Source organism: Cervus canadensis, chromosome 6 (genome assembly GCF_019320065.1).
Source record: "Cervus canadensis isolate Bull #8, Minnesota chromosome 6, ASM1932006v1, whole genome shotgun sequence".
NCBI lineage: Eukaryota > Metazoa > Chordata > Mammalia > Artiodactyla > Cervidae > Cervus > Cervus canadensis.
The window spans coordinates 85812100-85832448 of NC_057391.1; positions in this window are offsets into that span (position 1 = coordinate 85812100).

Below are 20349 nucleotides of genomic sequence, written 5' to 3' on the forward strand. Positions count from 1 at the left end.
TGTAGCCATTCTAGACAATGGAATCCAGGAGCTTCATGGACCTGTTCTCTTATGCCTTGGTCAGGCCTGATTTAGTTGTGAGCACTGTTTACGACTGGTCTCTGGGTAGCAATGGTAGTACACTATTTCAAGGACACTGAGCTTGCCTCTGACCTCTGCTCCTGGTGCCCCAGACAGGACGATTCTGCCTCTGGCCGTGATGAGACGATCGTGAGGTCATTTCTGGGCAAGGTTTCTACGGAACGGAGACAGAGTCCATTGGGGCTAACATGTGGGAGACATTTCAGGGCGCTGCTTCTTAAGAGAGCTGCAAAAGACATTACTAGGTACTGAGAAGAATAGCCTGTGGGCTTTTAAAATAATATTAAAAAGGGAAGGCAAAATGAGAGTTTTCCCAGGAAAACTTGACTTGGACATACTTTATGCGGGTGGAGCAGCAGACAGCAGCACTGACCCTGCTGACCAGTTTTGGATGAAATCAGAAAGCAAGCAAAGCTGGTCTTCCCAGCCCCGGCTAAGCACCCTCAGCCTCTATATTTCCCTGGCCATTTCTGTGACCCATTCTAAGTTTGACCTCTCTGGGGGCATCCCATTCTGCAGAATTCACAAGCTGGTCTTCTAAGCTGTCCAGTACGGTAGCCACAAGCCACAAGTGTCTGTGGGGCATTCAAAATGTAGTTAGCCTAAGCTGAAATACGCCATAAAGCATAAAACACAAAACAGATTTCAAAAATGCAGAAAAATATCACTCAAAAGTTTTTGCATTGATTACATGTTGAAATGAAAATATTTGGGTATATTAGCTTAAATAAAATATGTTCTTAAAATTAAATATATTAAAATTAAACTGTTTTCCTTTACTCTTTTGTTTTTTGTAATGTGGTTATTATAAATTTTGAGATTACATTTGTGGCTTTCATTTGTGGCTCACATTTTATTTTTTTTGGACCACACTGTTCTCCATCCTCAGGGCTTTTCTTTCTAACATGATAAATTCACAAAGGTGAACTTTCTCAAATAGTGTGTGATTTTAACAGGAGGTAGTAGAGACAAGGATGTGGGGGAACAGGTAATTCCTTTGTCCCAGAATGTGTTCACATCTTCTTCATCCTGAAAAACCCATATTAATTCATCAAGATCCAGATCAAATGTCACCTCCACCAGGAAGCTTTCCATAATTCTCCCAGGCAGTGATATCCCCCTCCGTACTGTCTCAGCACTCCATGCAAATCTCTCAGAGCACTATAAATCATTACAATGCACCTTAATTTAAATGTCTTCCCTTCTAAGCTGCAAACTCCTTCAAAGGAAGGACTGAGTCTTATTTGATTTTATTAATAACAATTCTGTAAGAGGAGTACCTTATTCATTTATAAATTTATCCATTCATTCTGAAATAAAGGCTTCTGAGCCACTCAGCTATTTGCTCTTCAAACAGCCCCTCATGAACTGCCAACCTAGCTACTTACAGTGAGTTCACTTAGAAATAGCTGTTTCAGTGATGGTTGGACATGGAGTTGTAACCATGTCCCTGACTGCCTACAGAAGTGTCCTGGGTTTATGTCCCTGTATATCGTATGTAACCCAACCCATAACAGTTTGGGGCCCTGCTTCTGCACTGCTCTCTTTCTAGTGCTGTTTTCAGGGTTCTGTTGTAAACTATTTTGTTACCTCACCCCTGCAAATACTCTCCTGCTTCCAAATGCAGTGTTTTTTATGTTGCTTGGGTGTTGACTCTCCTCGAAGCCAGTGGAATATGGAATTCATTAGGAGGACAATGGAGCTATGCGCCAAAGACTTCATGAGTTAGCAAGGATTCCTCTATCTTTTCCTCCTTTCTGACAACTGCCAATCTGAGGGCTGACCTAGTCGGCTTTCCAACACACCCAAGCCAGGCTGTTAGCTTGGCCCTGCCACTGGCTTTGTTAATCCTTGTCATGTAGAGAGATGTCTCGCGTGTAGTAAAAGGAGTCGGGACTTTGCTTGGCTGGTTGGAAGTGTTTTCCATCTGCATAAATTGCCATGGAATACCCAGTTACAGACCTTGCTCTTGCAGCCAGCCGCCCTCTTTTTCTAGTGGCTTCTGTGTGAGCCACCTAGGTGTGTGTGCCAAGTCGCTTCAGTCACGTCTGACTCTTTGCGACCCCAAGGACTGTACCCCTCCAGGCTCCTCTGGCCATGGGAGTCTTCAGGCAAAAATATTGGAGTGGGTTGCTGTGCCCTCCTTCCCGGGGTCTTCATGACCCAGGGATTGAACCCGCATCCCGTCTCCCACATTGGCAGGCGGATTCTTTACCACTAGCACCACCTGGGAAGTCCAAGTGAAGTCGCTCAGTCATGTCTGACTCTTTCCAACTCCATGGACTGTAGCCCATCAGGCTCCTCCATCCATGGGATTTTCCAGGCAAGAGTCCTGGAGTGGGTTGCCACTTCCTTCTCCAGGGGATCTTCCTGACCCAGGGATAGAACCCAGGTCTCCCGCATTGCAGGCAGATGCTTTACCCTCTGAGCCACCAGGGAAGCCCAACTATATCACTTGGCTTTTGAGAAAGCAGGCCAGCTGTTATTAAGGGTGGCCTCAAACAAGGAGGCAGCCTCATTTTTTGTGAAAGAGTCATGGTCAAAATTCTATATTTAATTATCATTGAAATAATGAAAGCAAACCAGATTGTCAAACGATTATCACTGAGGTAGTGAAAACAAATGAAAGGCCATTTTGATGAGCGTCAAACTTGTTTTGGTCTTGAGAAGTTAGTGACAAGACATGGAAAGGAAAGAGGAAATCTAACGGATGCATCGCTCTTCATGTTTAAACATGAGATTACACAACTGTGGAAATTTAGTTCTCAGCTTCCCTGCTTAATTTCTACTTCGAAGGTCCATAGGGATAGTTTAGAGATAAAAATCTGGTCCCTGGAATGCTCCCAGCCCTCCCACTTTGCCTGAATAACATCTACCGCCGCTTCCCTTCTCGGTTTGGACGGCACTCCTATTGCAAAGTGTTTTCTAACCTCTCAGACAGAGAAGTTCCCGACTCTGTGCTCAGCGTTCAGCACAGTGCACAACCCATATGGGTCCTCAGGAAATGTTTGCTGAGTGAAGAAATGAAAGCTAGAGGATGTGGGCCAAAAAAATGCAAATTTAGAGCTTAGGTTCTACGTCTGCCACTTAGCAAAGAAATGAACTTTTCCGAGAGTTGCATGCTCATTAGTAACATATATATATGTGTATGTGTATATATATTTATATATAAATATAAAAAATAGTGTCTACTTCCTAGAGCTTTCTGAGAATAAGTAACCTTATGTGGGAAAAGTATTTTGTAAAATAAAATGGCTTATAAAGTTTGAAGCTATCACTTCCTTTTTCCTTTTACCTACTTACTTGCTATGAGGGTTCAAACATAATGCAACGTTTTGGAATGTGAGCCAAAATTATCTAGGTAGCAGGTTGGAGAGCGCCTGTTGACCATATTCTTCACCAAGTGCAATTCCACAGTACATCGCATATAATCCATGGCTAATATGTAGAGAATCTCTTTTGGGCAATCCAGGCAATACAGTCCAGGTGTCCCTAGAAATTAGTCATGGAAGAGGAGGCAATGGATACAGGGGTTGGTTTCATGCCTCTCACTACCTGTGACTGTCCACAGTGAGGATAAACTGAGTTTTGAGACCAGAGGTCAGTGAGTGAGCTCTGGAATACTGTTTGATGTCCAATGGTATAATAGCTTTGCCAAATGATTAAGTTGAATATGAAGCTAAACTTATCTTGCTTTCCCAGGGAGCAGTTTATAGCAAAGTCTGGAACATTCGATCAGAAAGGCAAAAGAAATGTATACAGAAACTTTGCTCACAATTCAGTATAGCATCTAGCATAAACTAAGAAAAGGGACTAATTATAAAGGAAAGGATAGAAAACATTAGTTAAGCAGGAAAAACTGGATTTGCACATTATACCAAGGTATAGCTATTTTTGATAAGTTGACCATATTTTGATTAACAATATTTATGAAGTAGTACCAAGCTGTAGAACAGAACTTAGTATGAGGATAGCTAAAGAAAGAAAACCAAACCCAGATACTTCTTTTAAGTCTTCTGAATTTTCTGAGTGAAACTGACAAGCTGTTTAACCTCTCATGCCCAGCATCCTTATATAAGAGATAAATGGTCAACATGACCAAGCTCAGTAGCGTCAACCATTGAATCATTTTTTAAGTCTTTCTTTTTTAAAATTTATTATTTATTTTTGACTGTACTGGGTCTTCATCACTACACACAGGCTTTCCCTAGTTGTGGCGAGTATAGGCTACTCTCTAGTTGCAGTTCAAGGGCTTCTCTTTGCTGTGGCTTCTCTTGTTGCAGCCTCTAGGTGAATGGGCTCAGTAGTTGTGGCATATGGGTTTAGTTGTTCTGTGGCATGAGGGATCTTCCCAGACCCAGGGATCAAATCATGTCCCCTACATTGGTGGGCAGATTCTTAACCACTAGACCACCAGGGAAGTCCCTGACCATTGAATCTTAAGAATAAGGGACTAAATTCTTCCAAGTGTAGTTGATGTACTTGTCTTTGTGATTATCTGTTACAAGGAATAGACACATAACTAACTTATATATGGGGGCTTCCCTGGTGGCTCAGATGGTAAAGTGTCTGCCTGCAATGTAGGAGACCCGGGTTCGATCCCTGGGTCGGGAAGATCCCCTGGAGAAGGAAATAGCAACCTACTCCAGTACTCTTGCCTGGAAAATTTCCATGGACAGAGGAGCTTGGTAGGCTACAGTTCATGGGGTGCAGAGTCAGAGATGACTGAGCGACTTCACTTTCTTTTCACTTTTCTTTAATTTATATAGAAGCTTATATACAAGAAGTTTTACAGGCAGCTGAGAGACGAGAAAGAAGATTAGGGCTACACAAGCATATCTAGAACTGAGAAGTCCAGGGGTGGGACAACTCACTTCTCTTAGGCAGCACTGAAATCTGCCTTTTGGCCTCTCTCTGTTTCCTCTCTATCTTGATTGGCCTCCCTTGGTTCCATATGGTCCAACATAACATCTTAGGCCATCTGCCATCATTACTTTCTAACATGTAAGAGTGTTGGCTCAGGTGTCTTTCCTTTGATCCAATCAGGTATGGCCATTACCTTCAGGGCTGCATGATAAAAGAAGGCAGTAGGTCTCAGTGTAGAGGCTCAGTTTCTAAAAGGGAGATGGAGGCAGAGACGCAAATCATTTAAGTGGCTAAAGAGATCAGTCCTGGGTGTTCATTGGAAGGACTGATGCTGAAGCTGAAACTCCGATACTTTGGCCACCTCATGCGAAGAGTTGACTCATTGGAAAAGATCCTGATGCTGGGAGGGACTGGGGGCAGGAGGAGAAGGAGATGACAGAGGATGAGATGGCTGGATGGCATCACCGACTCAATGGGCATGAGTCTGAGTAGACTCTGGGAGTTGGTGATGGACAGGGAGGCCTGGTGTGCTGCGATTCATGGGGTCGCAAAGAGTCGGACACGACTGAGTGACTGAACTGAACTGAACTGAACTGATCTACCCTTCAGGAGCAGTTTGGGGCTTGTGAATGGTGCTAAGGGTGTGGAAGGAGGCATGCAATAACGAGGAATATGTGGGAAATGATTTTCTTTATTTAGGAACCAGGCCAGTAAAGCCTAAAACCAGGGTAGACCAAAGCGTGATACATCTCCTCCCTTTTGTGTGTGTTTCCCCTCAATAGGAAATAGTGATTTCAGCCTTCTGTGAGTCACAAAAGGAAAGAAAATTCTTCAAGGGGGCCACTAATTGTGGTTTAGGAAAAAAAAAAAGTCTTATTTAAAAAAACTGTGCCTAATTTTCCCCTTACCAGCCAGTACACTCAGCATATTAGCATCAGTAACCAAAATAATATATTCCTAGATTTTAGATGTCTTTCGGCTGTCCTGTGCTTGCCCCCTGCCAGCTAGACTGTGTGATTCACACCAAGAGTACAAATGAAGGCCCCATACCATGGTCCACTCACCTTCTCTTCCACATCTGCTTCCATCTTTCACCACAAAGAGCCTTAGCCACGTGGAGTGGACTCCCACTTCAATTCATACTCCTCCTCCACAAGAGTGAGTCTTCGGCTACCCTGGGGTCAAGAGAAAAAGAACAACCATGCAATTCACTCTTGGGAGAACAGATTGGGGAAGAGGACTGATCCAGCTCTGAGAAGAACCACCTTCAGCATCTCAGGTTCCCAGAACCTGAAGTGAGGAGAGGTCTAGTGTGGGGATCACACCCTATTGGAGAGGTTGACCATAAAGTGCTCAGCCAAGGTCAAAGACCTTGATTGCCATGGTCCAAGAGCAATGTTGGCTGGCCAAGAATATTAGGAATCACCTAGGCATTCAGAGAAGGCAATGGCACCCCACACCAGTACTCTTGCCTGGAAAATCCCATGGACGGAGGAGCCTGGTAGGCTGCAGTCCTTGGGTCACTAAGAGTTGGACACGACTGAGTGACTTCATTTCATAGGCATACTTTGACCTCTGTGGAGTCTTTGACGTTGAATCTACAATTATGCCACTAAACTTAAGGCAGGGAAGGAAGAAGGCACTTGCTTGGGTCATTAGCCATAGGGGGCAGGGGGTGTCTGAATTTCTGCTCATATGCTGTCAAAGAAGGGAAGGATCATCCAATAAGACCATCACAACTTCAAGAGAGTATTTTAGGGGAAGTGCAGCTGTTCCTCCATAAAACCCCAAAGACATGATGTTTCTTGAACACTAGAAATTTAACATATTTGAAATCAGATTCAGCGTCCTTTTTCCTAAATATTTTCCTCTCCCTTCTTCCTGTCCTATTCCTGCTAGCAACACCATTGTTCTCCCAATAACTTCGACTCTCTATCCCTTTGGTTTCTCTCTTTCCGGAGCTCTTTAACATTACATGCTGTCACCAAGTCCCGTTGACCTTTCTTCTCTATTAGATCAAATGTCTATTTTCTTTCCTATCCCTGCTGCAGAGATACAGTTCTGGACCTTATTATTTCCTGTCTAGACCATTACAATAAACTCCGGTCAACTTTCCGCTAGAATCCAATCTAAACAATAACAATACTTCTGTCCTAATATTCTTAAAGTACAAATGTGTTCACATCAGTTCTCTTCTTAAAAAGCTTCAATGTCTCTCCATTGGCCAAGAACTTTTTCAAACCCCTTAACTTACATTCAAGTCCTCCAAACACACCTTGGCTCCAGTTAAGCTCTTGACAGCATGTGTTGTCGCTGTTGCTGTTGTTCAGGCAATTACAGAAAATCAATGCAAAAAATATGGAAAATGATATGAATTTGAATCCCAATTTCACCATTCAAATGTATTTTGGTCTGTCTATATATGTCCTTATTTACACTAGTGAAAATATTTTTTCTTTTTCATTTAATAGAATACTGGCAGCATTTTTCTATATTTAAAAATAATTATTAATTTCTAAAACGATATTTGGTGCACTGGCTCAAAAATAGAAATTCTAACTATGTAGTTAATTGGTCTTTATTGTAAAAAGTATGCAAAACACAGATAAGCATTAATAAGTAAACAAGTAAACTTATTCCATACTTCATAGAACTAACAATGGTCGACATTTAATATATATAAGTGTAAGTGTAGTCGCTCAGTCACGTCCGACTCTTTGTGACCCTGTGGACTGCAGCCCACCAGGCTTCTCTATCCATGGGATTCTCCAGGCAAGAACACTGGAGTAGGTTGCCATTTCCACTGCTTATATTATTTAATTATTGTGTCATGACACTTATCTAAGGTTATCTTTTTTGCTGCAGTGATTTGGAAGGTTTTCGTCATGTTTTCTTCCTGGCAATGATGAAAAGATTAATTTGTCTTTTAAAAATGTATTATAACCTAGTACTTCCTAGTTATTAGCATCAGGAATGAAAAGAGTCTGTTTTCCTAGTACATAAGACATTTATTTTACTTTATCATTCTTTTATTTCCCCATCAGTTTCACAGGTTTTGCTTCTATAATCTGAATTTTAAGATCAAATTATTATTTCTCTTACCTTTTTATGAATCTTTTATTTTAAAGGCAATTTTTGATATCCAAAATGTTTGTCACCCAAGAAAGAAATTTTGATACTCAAAGAGTTTACTTGCTCAAAACCAAATCTTAGTTTTAACTCTAATTTTCTTATTCATGAGTTTACTATTTTAACTGTCAGTTATCTTTCCTAGGATGTATGTTCAAGTAATTTCTCTTTTTGGGGGGTATAGTGATGACATAATTTCCAAGTCCCTGAAAATCTAAGATATATTACCTTTGGTGACAGTCTTTAAAATCCAAAACCCTTTTGTTCATTCTTCATTCTTATTATCTTCAATATTTTGGAGAAGATGTATGATGCCAGACCCATGTTAGTTCTTTTTAACCCAAATTGTTTAAAATTGCTTCTATGCTTTTAAGTTTATTTTTTCTCTTTGATTTTTTAAAGTCATCAAAGTATATCTAAATGTTGATATATTTCCATTAAATTTATCTGATAATTGGTGAGTCCTCTCAAAGACTTGGATCTTTCTTCATTTCAGAACAATTTCTTCTTTTGCTTCTTTATGTCATCTTTCTGTTTTTCCATTACTGGTTTTCAATCTACTCTGTGTAGAGATTTTCCTGTATCTGTGTCCAATTTTTCTCTTTTTCCCCCTCAAGAATTCTAATTTTTATACCATAGATTCTTGGAGATATTTTCAATGTTCCAAACATTGTTTTTCAGTTTTCAAAGTACTCAATCAACTTTTCATCACCTCTTTGTAATTAAGCATTTAAAAAAAATTCCCATGAAATTTTTTATGACTTTAGAATATATCCTTTCACAATGACTTGCTCAATTTTCAAAACTGTGACTTCTTGAATCACATTAAGAATGAGAATGCTTCTAAATTTTTCTTCTTCCACCCAAGAAAAAGTGGTCTTATCCTTTTGAATTTGTTATTGTTTAGTTGCTCAGTCATGTTGACTCTTTGCAACCCTGTGTTTGATGATATTCTGTATTTACATGTCAATGGCTCAGTGGCGGGCTTTAGTTGGTAAAAAAAATCTGCCTGAAATGCAGGAGACACAGGAGTGTGGATCCCTGGATGGGCAAGTTCCCTGGAGGAGGAAATGGCAACCCACTCCCGTATTCTTGCCTGGGAAATCCCATGGACAAAGGAGCCTGGTTCCTTGGACAGAGAGCTACATTCCAAAGGGTCGCAAAGAGTCATATGTGACTGAACCCAGCACATAGCTCAGCACAGGTGCAGAAAAAAATTCAGCCACACTTGGCCTCTACTAGAACAAGAATAGTCAAAGGTACTTCCCCCATTTCTCTAGGGCAAAAACTTTTGATCTTCCAATGTGTTCCTTATGACTTCTTACCCCAGGCCTGCCGTTCCTCTCAACTAGAGTCCCATCAGTGCAGTCTACCAGAGTCTTCTCTAATCTTTACTTTCCCAGGCAGAGAGCACTTGCCCTCTATAGGAGAAGTTTTAGGTCTCTCTTCTATAGTTTATGTAATATACTCTTTTTGAAATTTATTTCTTAACATTTTTAAAAGGTGACTCTTACTAATTCTTATTTTCCCACATTTTTCCATTGGTATTTGATGATGGGGGGTGTTGCTTCTGCTAATATAACCATCTTTCCAAAATCTATTTTCATTGTATTTTCCATCAATTGTATGTCCTATGATTTCTGGAAAATATGCTTTTTCTCATGCTGTTTAATTCTCCTGGAGGGGCTTTCCTAGCATCTCTTCTTGATCTAAGTCTTCCTACTGAAATAATCAAGACACAAGGAATTCTCAATAAGGTGTATAATGAAAGTGTTAACAATGGAGGTATGTGGTCTTACATGCACTCTTGTTCATTTATTAATATACACTAGCATCTACCATGAATGAAAACCATGTATGATTATATCTCATTTCCCCAATTAGAGTGTTCAGTCTTTGAAAGCAGGTACAATGCTTTGTTCGGGTTTGTTTCCTGTAAAAGGCACAAACAGAAACTTTCCCACAGGAGAGGCTCCAAAAAGAACTATGCTAAATTTAAAGTTTGACTATTATTTACCATACACTCTGTATCAATATATGTGTTAGTTCTATTCCTCATAAGAAGCATCAGAGGTAAGTATTATAATTCTTCTTTACAGAAAAGGTATCTGAGGCACAGACAAGATTAATAACTTTAAGGTCATGCAGCTAGTGTCTGAAATGAGATTCACACCCAAGTATGACTCCTATGTCCATGTGATAGTCTGCCACACCATTCTGATTCAATTAAATTTTAATTAAGTTTAGATGACCTCACCAGCCATAAAACTTGTAGAAGGAGTATAACTGGGTTAGATATGAAATACCATTCTTCCTTCACTGAGTCTACTTTATATCTTCTCTGTTTGATAAAAAATGGGAAATAGACCCCAATGTTTCTGCTGAATTTCTGACTGCAGTACTTCTGAGGCCCTTTTGTAGACTTCTCTTTCCTTTCCCCAAATAATATGGCAATCCTGATCGGGGCCTATATGAAATAACTAGCCACAACATACCTTGGAAATATGAAATGAAATTTAACCAAGAATAAAGGCTTCCACTATAGCTCAGACGGTAAAGAATCTGCCTGCAATACAGAAGACTAGGATTCAATCCCTGGGTCAGGAAGATCCCCCACAGAAAGGAATGGCTATTCACTCCAGTATTCTTGCCTGGAGAATCCCATGGACAGAGGAGCCTGGCGGGCTACAGTCGACAGGGTCACAAAGAGTCAGACATGACTGAGCAGCTTTCACTCACATTGTCTTTCCTTATGTTGTAACTATAATGACATCCCAGAATACTAAACCTACACATATTATGATCCTACTAGCCTGGGCTAGATCTATCCTTTGTGGGAGCAGCAGAAAAATAATGTGCACAACTAACCAGAATAGTAGTAATTGAAAATGGTAAGGGTAGAATAAAAAGTCCTTTAAAGCATAACTGGCAGCCCATAGGCCAAACCCAGCCTGCTGTTGTATTTTGTTTGGATTAAATAATGTTTTCAAACTATTTGACTTTGTGGCCAATATTGAAAACTTTGAAATTTCACATAAAATCCAGATATCTGGGTTTTTTTTGTTTGTTTGTTTGTTTTTAAGAATATGAAGATCTGCTCACACCAGAATTATATTCCTGCCTGAAACCTACTCAGATTGAGTAGCAGCAGGCACGGCTTGTGTCTCCAACTGTCGTCCCCTGAGTCTGAAGCACACAACACTATGGAATGGGTATAAAATGTAGAAAGTCAGGGCTGGAAAGGACCTTAACAAAATGAAGCCAGTCTCTTTATTTAAATAAGGAGAAAGGACCAGGAAGGTGATATCCCCTAGGCCACATAGCTGGTTGGCAACAGGCTACCACAAACTAGGCTTTCCTCACTTGAGTCATCAGTATCCTTAATGATGTACTTCATAATGGATAGGACCTCTCCTGAAATTGCATTTCTTGATATTTAAAGAATGAGGTGTATTTTTAAAATATCTCTCTGTTATTCCTATCTCCCCTGGACCCCTTCTCTCTTCTCTATTTGTGTTAGCACATTGCCCTACTGCATGACAAGTAAATGCTTTGAGATAGAGATGCCAAAAGATTTGAGAAAGAAGGCTGAGCATCAAAGAATTTACACTTTCAGATGTGCTGGAAAAGACTCAAGAGAGTCCCTTGGACAGCAAGGAGACCAAACCAGTCAATTCTAAAGGAAATCAACCCTGAATGTTCATTGGAAGGACTGATGCTAAAGCTCCAATACTTTGGCCACCCAATGCAAAGAGCCGATTCATTGGAAAAGACTCTGATGCTGGGAAAGACTGAAGGCAGGAAGAGAAAGGGGTGACAGAGGATGAGATGGTTGGATGGAATCACCAACTCAATGGACATGAGTTTGAGCAAATTCTAGGAAATAGTAATGGACAGGAAAGCCTGGCGTGCTGCAGTCCGTGGGGTTGCTGAGTCAGACATGACTCAGTGTCTGAACAAAAAAAAAAACCATAAATATCAACATAGTTCTTTTTTTTTCATTTATTTATATTAGTTGGAGGCTAATTACTTTACAATATTGTAGTGGTTTTTGCCTTACATTGATATACTATACAAGGTTCAGCTTGTGTAAATAAAAGTCTTAATTCTTTATTAACTTTATTATAAAAATACACCATTTTGCTCATTTATCCAACATATATTTATCAAGCATCTACTATATTCAAGAAACTACATTGAACACTCACTGGAGAGAAGAAGAACAAACAATACAAATGAGATCTCTGTCTTCATAGTCATCAATTAGCAGTACCCATCAGTAACAGAATCTTAAACAGTGAATAATCTAAATATGCGTTTCTCCAGATCAAAAATCAGAATTCTTCATAGTTCATAGAGTACAGTAAATATAACATACATAATCTATGATGGGGGTTTGTGTTTTAAACTTATTATTATTGGTGGCAAACTGGAATCAGAGGCTCAAACAAAAGCAGTAAATTAATGAGTCAAATGTTAAAACAAGATTTTTGGAACTAGATAAAAACATTAGCTTTTAATAACTCACATTTCCAGCCAATAATTTGGTTTTTTATTGAAGCTGAATTTTAAGGAGTGCCTATGATGCAAGAATATTTATATTGGAAGAAAAGTTCCTGACCACCCATCAAGTTACAGAATAATTGTCTTCTAAACATACATGTTGAATCAGAGATTTTGCTGTAGTTAGTGGCAGATGTAGGAGGAACAAATTTTTTATTTTTCTTATTTCTCAGGGAATAGTCTTCTTGCCACAAGATTCAGTCCAACAAGCATTACTGAGCACTAATTATGAATCAGGCTTAATGCTTACCACTGGGAGGATAGAAAGATGACTTTAAGATATTTACTATATTACTACATTTCCTATATTAAGTATTGGTTAAAGACAGAGATTAAGGGAGATATGAAATAGTTAATGCTTAGTCGTATGTTGTTTTGTTTAAAAAAAAATAGAAAATGAATGTAATAGGCATCCAAAAATAGCAAGAAAACAATAGAGACTCCAAGGCACACTTCAAGGGACAATGAGTCTTGAAGAGTAGGTAACTCTAGAGGCAAGAAAAAGGGGAAACCTCAGGGCAATGCAAGAGTGAAACCTCACTGGAGGTAGATAATTTGGATTCTTATTATTGTTGGAAATTAAACCCCAACCAGACACCTACAGGGGAAGGCAGGATGACTAAAATAAAATAGTATATTTGTTTTTAAAGGGGGACAAGAGGATAGCAAAGAGAAGCTAAAGAAATACAAGGGGAAGAAGGAAATTGATGGACTGACTTCAGCTCAGTTTAATTCAGTCACTCAGTTGTGTCCAACTCTTTGCGACCCCATGGACTTCAGCACACCAGGTCTCCCTGTCCATCACCAACTCCCAGAGTTTACTCAAATTCATGTCCATTGAGTCAGTGATGCCATCCAGCCACCTCATCCTGTCATCTCTCTATCATCATCCTCTGTTATCTCCTTCTCCTCCTGCCTTCAATCTTTCCCAGCATCAGGGTCTTTTCAAATGAGTCAGTTCTTTGAATCAGGAGGCCAAAGTATTGGCGTTTCAGCTTCAGCATCAGTCCTTCAATATTCAGGACTGATTTTTTTTTTAGGATGGAGTGGTTGTATCTCCTTGCAGTCCAAGGGACTCTCAAGAGTCTTCTCCAACACCATAGTTCAAAAGCATCAATTCTTCAGCGCTCAGCTTTCTTCATAGTCCAACTCTCACATCCATACATGACTACTGGAAAAACCATAGCTTTGACTAGACAGACCTTTGTTGGCAAAGTAATGTCTCTGCTTTTTATATGATGTCTAGGTTGGTCATAACTTTTCTTTCAAGAGGCAAGCGTCTTTTAATTTCATTGCTGCAGTCACCATCTGCAGTGATTTTGAAACCCCCAAACATAAAGTCTGTCACTGTTTCTGTTGCTTCCCCATCTATTTGCCATGAAGTGATGGGACCAGATGCCATGATCTTAGTTTTCTGAATGTTGAGTTTTAAGCCAATTTTTTCACTCTCCTCTTTCACTTTCATCAAGAGGCTGTTTAGTTCTTCTTCACTTTCTGCCATAAGGGTGGTGTCAACTGCATATCTGAGGTTATTGATATTTCTCCCAGCAATCTTGATTCCAGCTTGTGCTTCATCCAGCCCAGTGTTTCACATGATGTACTCTGCATATAAGTTAAATAAGCAGGGTGACAATATACAGCCTTGATGTACTCCTTTCCTGATTTGGAACCAGTCTGTTTTTCCATGTCCAGTTCTAACTAGGACGTCCTGACCTGCATACAGATTTCTCAGGAGGCAGGTGAGGTGGTCTGGTATTCCCATCTCTTTAAGGATTTTCCACAGTTTGTTGTGACCCACACAGTCAAAGGCTTTGGCATAGTCAATAAAGCAGAAACAGATGTTTTTCTGGAACTCTCTTGCTTTTCAACAGAAAATTAGATTAAGATTTACTGAGCATTGCCCAGCCCATCAGAACAAGACCCACTTTGCCCCTCAGTCTCTCCCATCAAGAAGCTTTCATAAGCCTCTTATCCTTCTCCATCAGAGGGCAGACAGACTGAAAACCACAATCACAGGAAACTAACCAGTCTGATCACATGGACCACAGCCTTGTCTAACTCAATGAAACTATGAGCCATGCTGTGTAGGGCCACCCAAGATGGACGGGTCATAGTGGAGAGTTCTGACAAAACGTGGTCCACTGGAGAAGGGAATGGCAAACCACTTCAGTATTCTTGCCTTGAGTACCCCATGAACAGTATGAAAAGGCAAAAAAAAAAAAAAAGAAAGATGGGCTTATTTAGCTAGACTCTATTTAAGAATGGTTAGATGTAGGTACTGAAATGATGTCATCAGTAAACCGTCTCAGCTCTGCTTTCCTTTAGTGTCATTTCCTAACTCCAGCAAGCATTCAGAATCTCTTACTTCCTGTCCCCACCCATACATGTATTACCTGATCTATACATTTAGGCATTTGCCTGTATTGAGTCACTACTTAATTGAATAATAATATATACAACTTTAGTAGATAACTGCTTTTTCTTTAGTCATTTGAAAACAAGAATCTTGAGGAAAGGGCTAAATATCATGTCTTTTGTATTATCTGTAGCAACTTGCATACTACCTTTGACAAAACAGATAATCAGTACATACTTGGTACATTAAAATTACATCAAATTAATCTTAAATGAGGTGCTTGTATTCTTAGTATGGATTTAAAATGATAATTTATGATATAGATATTGGATCAAAGAGAGGAGACAGTGTTAGACTGCATAAAGGGCATGAAGGTACACTAATTCATTTCTAGTATTCTCAAGGCCTACAGGCTAAAAACTAGGAATAATGTTGATGTTAAAATAACAAAGGTGCAATGTTTGATGGGAGAAGCAATTTGTCAAAGAAGATAAATTTCACCTCAGTTACCTTAAGTTTTAACAGCTGACAAAATATTCAGGTTGTTATTTCATATTAACAAATGCCTAAGGGAAATAGAAAGCAGATGAGGGTTTAGGTCTGAAGATATAGATTTGGAATTCACACCATTAGAATAGAATTGATGACAATAATAATAATTAGAGTGGATAACATTCCATAGAAATGAATAACATAAAGTTCTGCTTTCAGCAAGAGGTTCAGCTACAAATTCCAGAAAAAAATTTCTACTATAAACCCTGAGAAATTCTGGATAAAGTAAAGCAAACAGACTTTAAAATGTAATTGAGCAACAAAAAAGTAAAAGAAGTTTGCAGGTTAAAAAATAAATCTTAAAGAGACTGAAACTGAGCGCGAGCTAATGTTAAAATCACAAATTGCCACGGGCATCTCTCGACAGCAGAAATCTAGATACTTGGGTTCTAATGGCCAAGACCAGGAAAGGTGAGAAAGAATCTGTCTGGTCACAGTAAAAAGTCAAAGCTGAGTCTCCTGCAGAAAGTTACGTGAAGAGTCATTGGCTCAATAAAAAGGTAAGCCAGAAAAAATTCATCCACTGGGAAAGACAGCGATAGGGAATCAAGCTTTTGTTAGGTTTCAGTACAAAGGGAAAATGAGTCTCCACTGGAAATTCATAATGACAAGCCTGTCCTCACAAGGACTAGTGACTTGAACCATTGCTAACTTTGCATTCTAGTAAACTGCAAGGAAAACTAATCTTTAAGGACTTTTAGGTTATTAGTGGCCCAGGACACCTGACAGAAGGGAACACAAGTCCTGTCTAGAGAAACAACTGCCTTAACTCAGATTCCTCAGAAACTCCATCAATTAATATCAGCTAAAAAAAAAGAACATAAAGTTATCAAAATCACAAGTAAACAATGCACTAATAGCAAGAATCAGAGAAAAAACAGCCCAAGGTCTTCAAATGTGGGAATCATCAGACACAAATTATGTTAAAATAAACTTTATAAAAATTTGGCATGGGGTGGTGGGGTTGGGGAAGAAGAATTAAAAATTAGAGCATAGAACATGGTACTTTAAAGAAATAACCAGGAACATTTGAAAAAGAACTCAAAAGAACTTTCATACATTATTAATATAAATTTAGGGTTTCAAAACTCAGTAGATTAGTTAAACAACAGACTAGACAAAACTAAACAGAGAATTGGAGAACTCACAAGACATATCTGAAAAATAAAAAAATAATGCAGCACCTTTGAAAGTTTAAAATTTATTTTATCCTTGGAAAATAGAATTAGAACATACATACATCTATTTGGAGTTAACAGAGGAAAAAGTAAAGAAATGAAGGATAATTGGTACTCAAAGAATTGATGTCTTTGAATTTTTGGACTCCCTGAAAGAAATGTATCTTCAATTTAGAAAGAATGGCAACATCAATAAGAGTATTTTTATTTTAGTACATGATAGTGAAATTTTAAAATTCTGTTATCAAAGAGAAAATCTAAACTATAGCCAGAAGAAGGGAAAAATGCATACAAATTGGTAACAGACTGTTATTAGATTCTCAACAGCAATATAGGAAATATCAGTAGAATAATATCTCTGAAAGGTTATTTATAATATAATTATATCCCTGCCTAAAGAACAAGAGTGAAAAAGGATTTTTCTAAGAAACCCTTTCTTCTTGAAAAGAAGAGAAAGACAAAAAGTCTAGTACAAATGCAACTTCACTAAAACAAGATCTAAAGAATGAACTTTAGGAGAAAAGAAACACATTTCGTGAGGCAGACCTGATAGCTGAGAAGAACTGGTAAGCAAATAAATTGGTATATATGCAAGTAAATATAAATGAACATCTGTGTATGAAATGATAGTAATTTGAAAAAGCAGAATTAAAATAATGCACCAAAATGACATTTCAGGATATGAGACTGATATTGGGAAAAGTACAAAACTTCATTGAAAAACAGTAAAGAATACCTAAACAAATGGAAAGATGTATCATGTTCATGTATAAAAAGATGCAATACCACAGAAATGTCAAGTATCCCACAAAATAATTATAAATGCAACAAAATTTTAATTAAAGTGCTAAAAAATATTTTCTTGGAACTTGGAAAATTGATTCTACAATTTACACAAAAGAGCAAAGTGCCAAAAATAACCATGAAGCTCCTCAGAAAGACAAAGTATGCATGAGACAAGTAGGGGAAGGAATTTGTAATCACAAAGTTTTTATGGAACTGTAGTATTAGATTCGAATCATATGAAACTGATATATATTTAAAGGTCAAAAGCTAATATTGATAATTTCTCATAGTTCAGTAAAATAACCAAAAGATGTAGAGGACTTCCCTGATGATCTAGTGGTTAAGAGTATGCTTTACAATGCAAGGGACACGGGCTCAATCCCTGGTTGGGGAACTAAAATCCTGCATGCTATGGAGCAACTAAACCCATGCACAATTACTGCGCCTGTGCCTCAACTAGCAGGTCTGTGTGCCGCAATGGAAGATTCCACGTGATGAAAGGAGATCTCATATGCTGCAACTAAGACATGACACAGCCAAATAAAAAAAAAATATTTTAAGAAAAGACAATGTCTTTTAAAAAGGATATGGCATAGGATTGGTTTGCTGCTGCTAAGTCACCTCAGTCGTGTCTGACTCTATGTGACCCCATAGACGGCAGCCCACCAGGCTCCCCCGTCCCTGGGATTCTCCAGGCAAGAACACTGGAGCGGGTTGCCATTTCCTTCTCCAGTGCATGAAAGTGAAAAGTGAAAGGGAACTCGCTCAGTGGTGTCCGACTCTTCGCGATCCCATGGACTGCAGCCCACCAGGCTCCTCTGATCATGGGATTTTCCAGGCAAGAGTACTGGAGTGGGGTGCCATTGCCTTCTCCTAGGATTGGTTTAGGGAATGACAAATAGACAAGGAATATTCGGAACAGAGAACACTGGGACAGACCCAGGCATACATGAAAACTTGTCTGAACTGGCATTATAGACCAGTGGGAGAAAAAAGAATAAAATACTGTAATAATTATCTGTCAGGAGAGTAAGGGCCTCCCAGATGGCACTCGTGGTAAAGAACACACCTGCCAATGCAGGAGACATGAGACATGAGTTCTAGCCCTGGGTTGGGAAGATCCCCTGGAGGAGGGCATGACAACCCACTCCAGGATTCTTGCCTGGAGAATCCCACGGACAGAGGAGCCTGGGGGACTACAGTCCATGGGATTGCAGTCGGGCATGATGAAGTGACTTACCACTCAGGCAGGAAAGTAAAGTCAAATTAGGTTTCTTACCTAATGTGCAGACAAAATTAGCTCCAGATGGATAAAATACATACTTAGGAAAAGCAAATATTAAAACTGCTGGAAGAAAATACAGAATGTCTTTACAAATAAATTTTCTTCATCTTCTATAGTAATTAGAATTTTCAAATGGGCACACAGCTGCCTGAAATAAAGACATTTTCTACCTTTCTTTGCAGGCAGGGTCATCTTGTGATGAAAGTTTTGGCCAATGAGATGTAAGTGGAAACATCCATAAAACAGTTTCTGAGAATCTCCCCTTTTTCTCTTCCTTTTTACCTTTCTATCTGGGATATAAGATCTGTAAAGTATCATAAGGGTGGAGCAGAAAGCTAGAAGGAGTCTAGATCTCTCAGGACTTCATGGAACAGAGTTTCTTTACTTACTGCAGATTGCCTACCTCAGCATGCTTACAGGAGAGAGAAAAATAGGATCTGTCTTGTTTAAGTCATTGCTATTTTAGGTCTCTGCTCCTCACAGGAAAACCTAATGCTAACTAGTGCCATTTACGATGACACATCTTCTCTCTTTATTTCAGAAAGTTTACAAGAGAAAAACAGAATACATAGGAATAGTACTAGAGGAACATCCACTTTTAATAGAATAAATAGGAAGGGAGAAGAAAAGAAGCTATACATGCAAGAAGGGTCACATGCTATGAAATACAAGTGAGGACTGAAAACAAATTATACCCCCGGACTTGTCTAGATGAGAAGGAGGTCACTGGTGACTTTAGAGGATTGTTTCCAAAGAATTACTAAGAAGTCAGTGAAGCAACACAACACTCAAGGGATTATTGCCACTTGCAGGTTACTTGGAGGCCTTCCAGCTCCACACAAAATCGGCATATAAACATGTTTGGTGTTTCTGGGCTATGGGTGTAACTAGGTTTACCTGAATAGCCCTTACTCTGGATAATTTCCTGGTCTCTTTTCTGTAATCGTGACACACCCCGTAGGAACATGCCTGATCTACCCTATTTGGTCACAATTCAATTGACAATTCAGTTGGGATCCAACCTCTCTCTCTTCTTCACTAAATGAGGGGATTCCTTTTTTTTTCTTTAATTGTTTAGAAGGTAGCCATTTGATGCCATGGAGTGAACTACATAGATTACAGCCAATAATGTATTATAGAAGAGCAAAGAAGTGTCCACCTGTAATAGAAGACGATGAACCTTCTCAAGATGCGACTGAAAGGTGGGCCTTATATAACTTACCATCTATATGGAATCCCTGAGCACTAGAAAAAGAGAAGTGGATGCAGGTCAGAACCTAGAACTTAGCAAAATATGAGTAGGCGTTCCTCAGTTATACCCAAGGGTGATGCTTATGTGCACAAACCGAGAACACATAGGCCAACAGAAATTTTTCCATAAAAATAGTGGTAAAGAATACATTTAGGGGAATTCAGTCACTACAACATATAGCCTATACTTGTACATCCTAAAAGGGTAATAGGGAGTAAGCAGTGGAATTGACCAGTAAAAGAAATTACTGTTGTGTTTGATGAAGGAAAGTGCAGCCGTTACAAAAGCAGAGGAGGTTTGT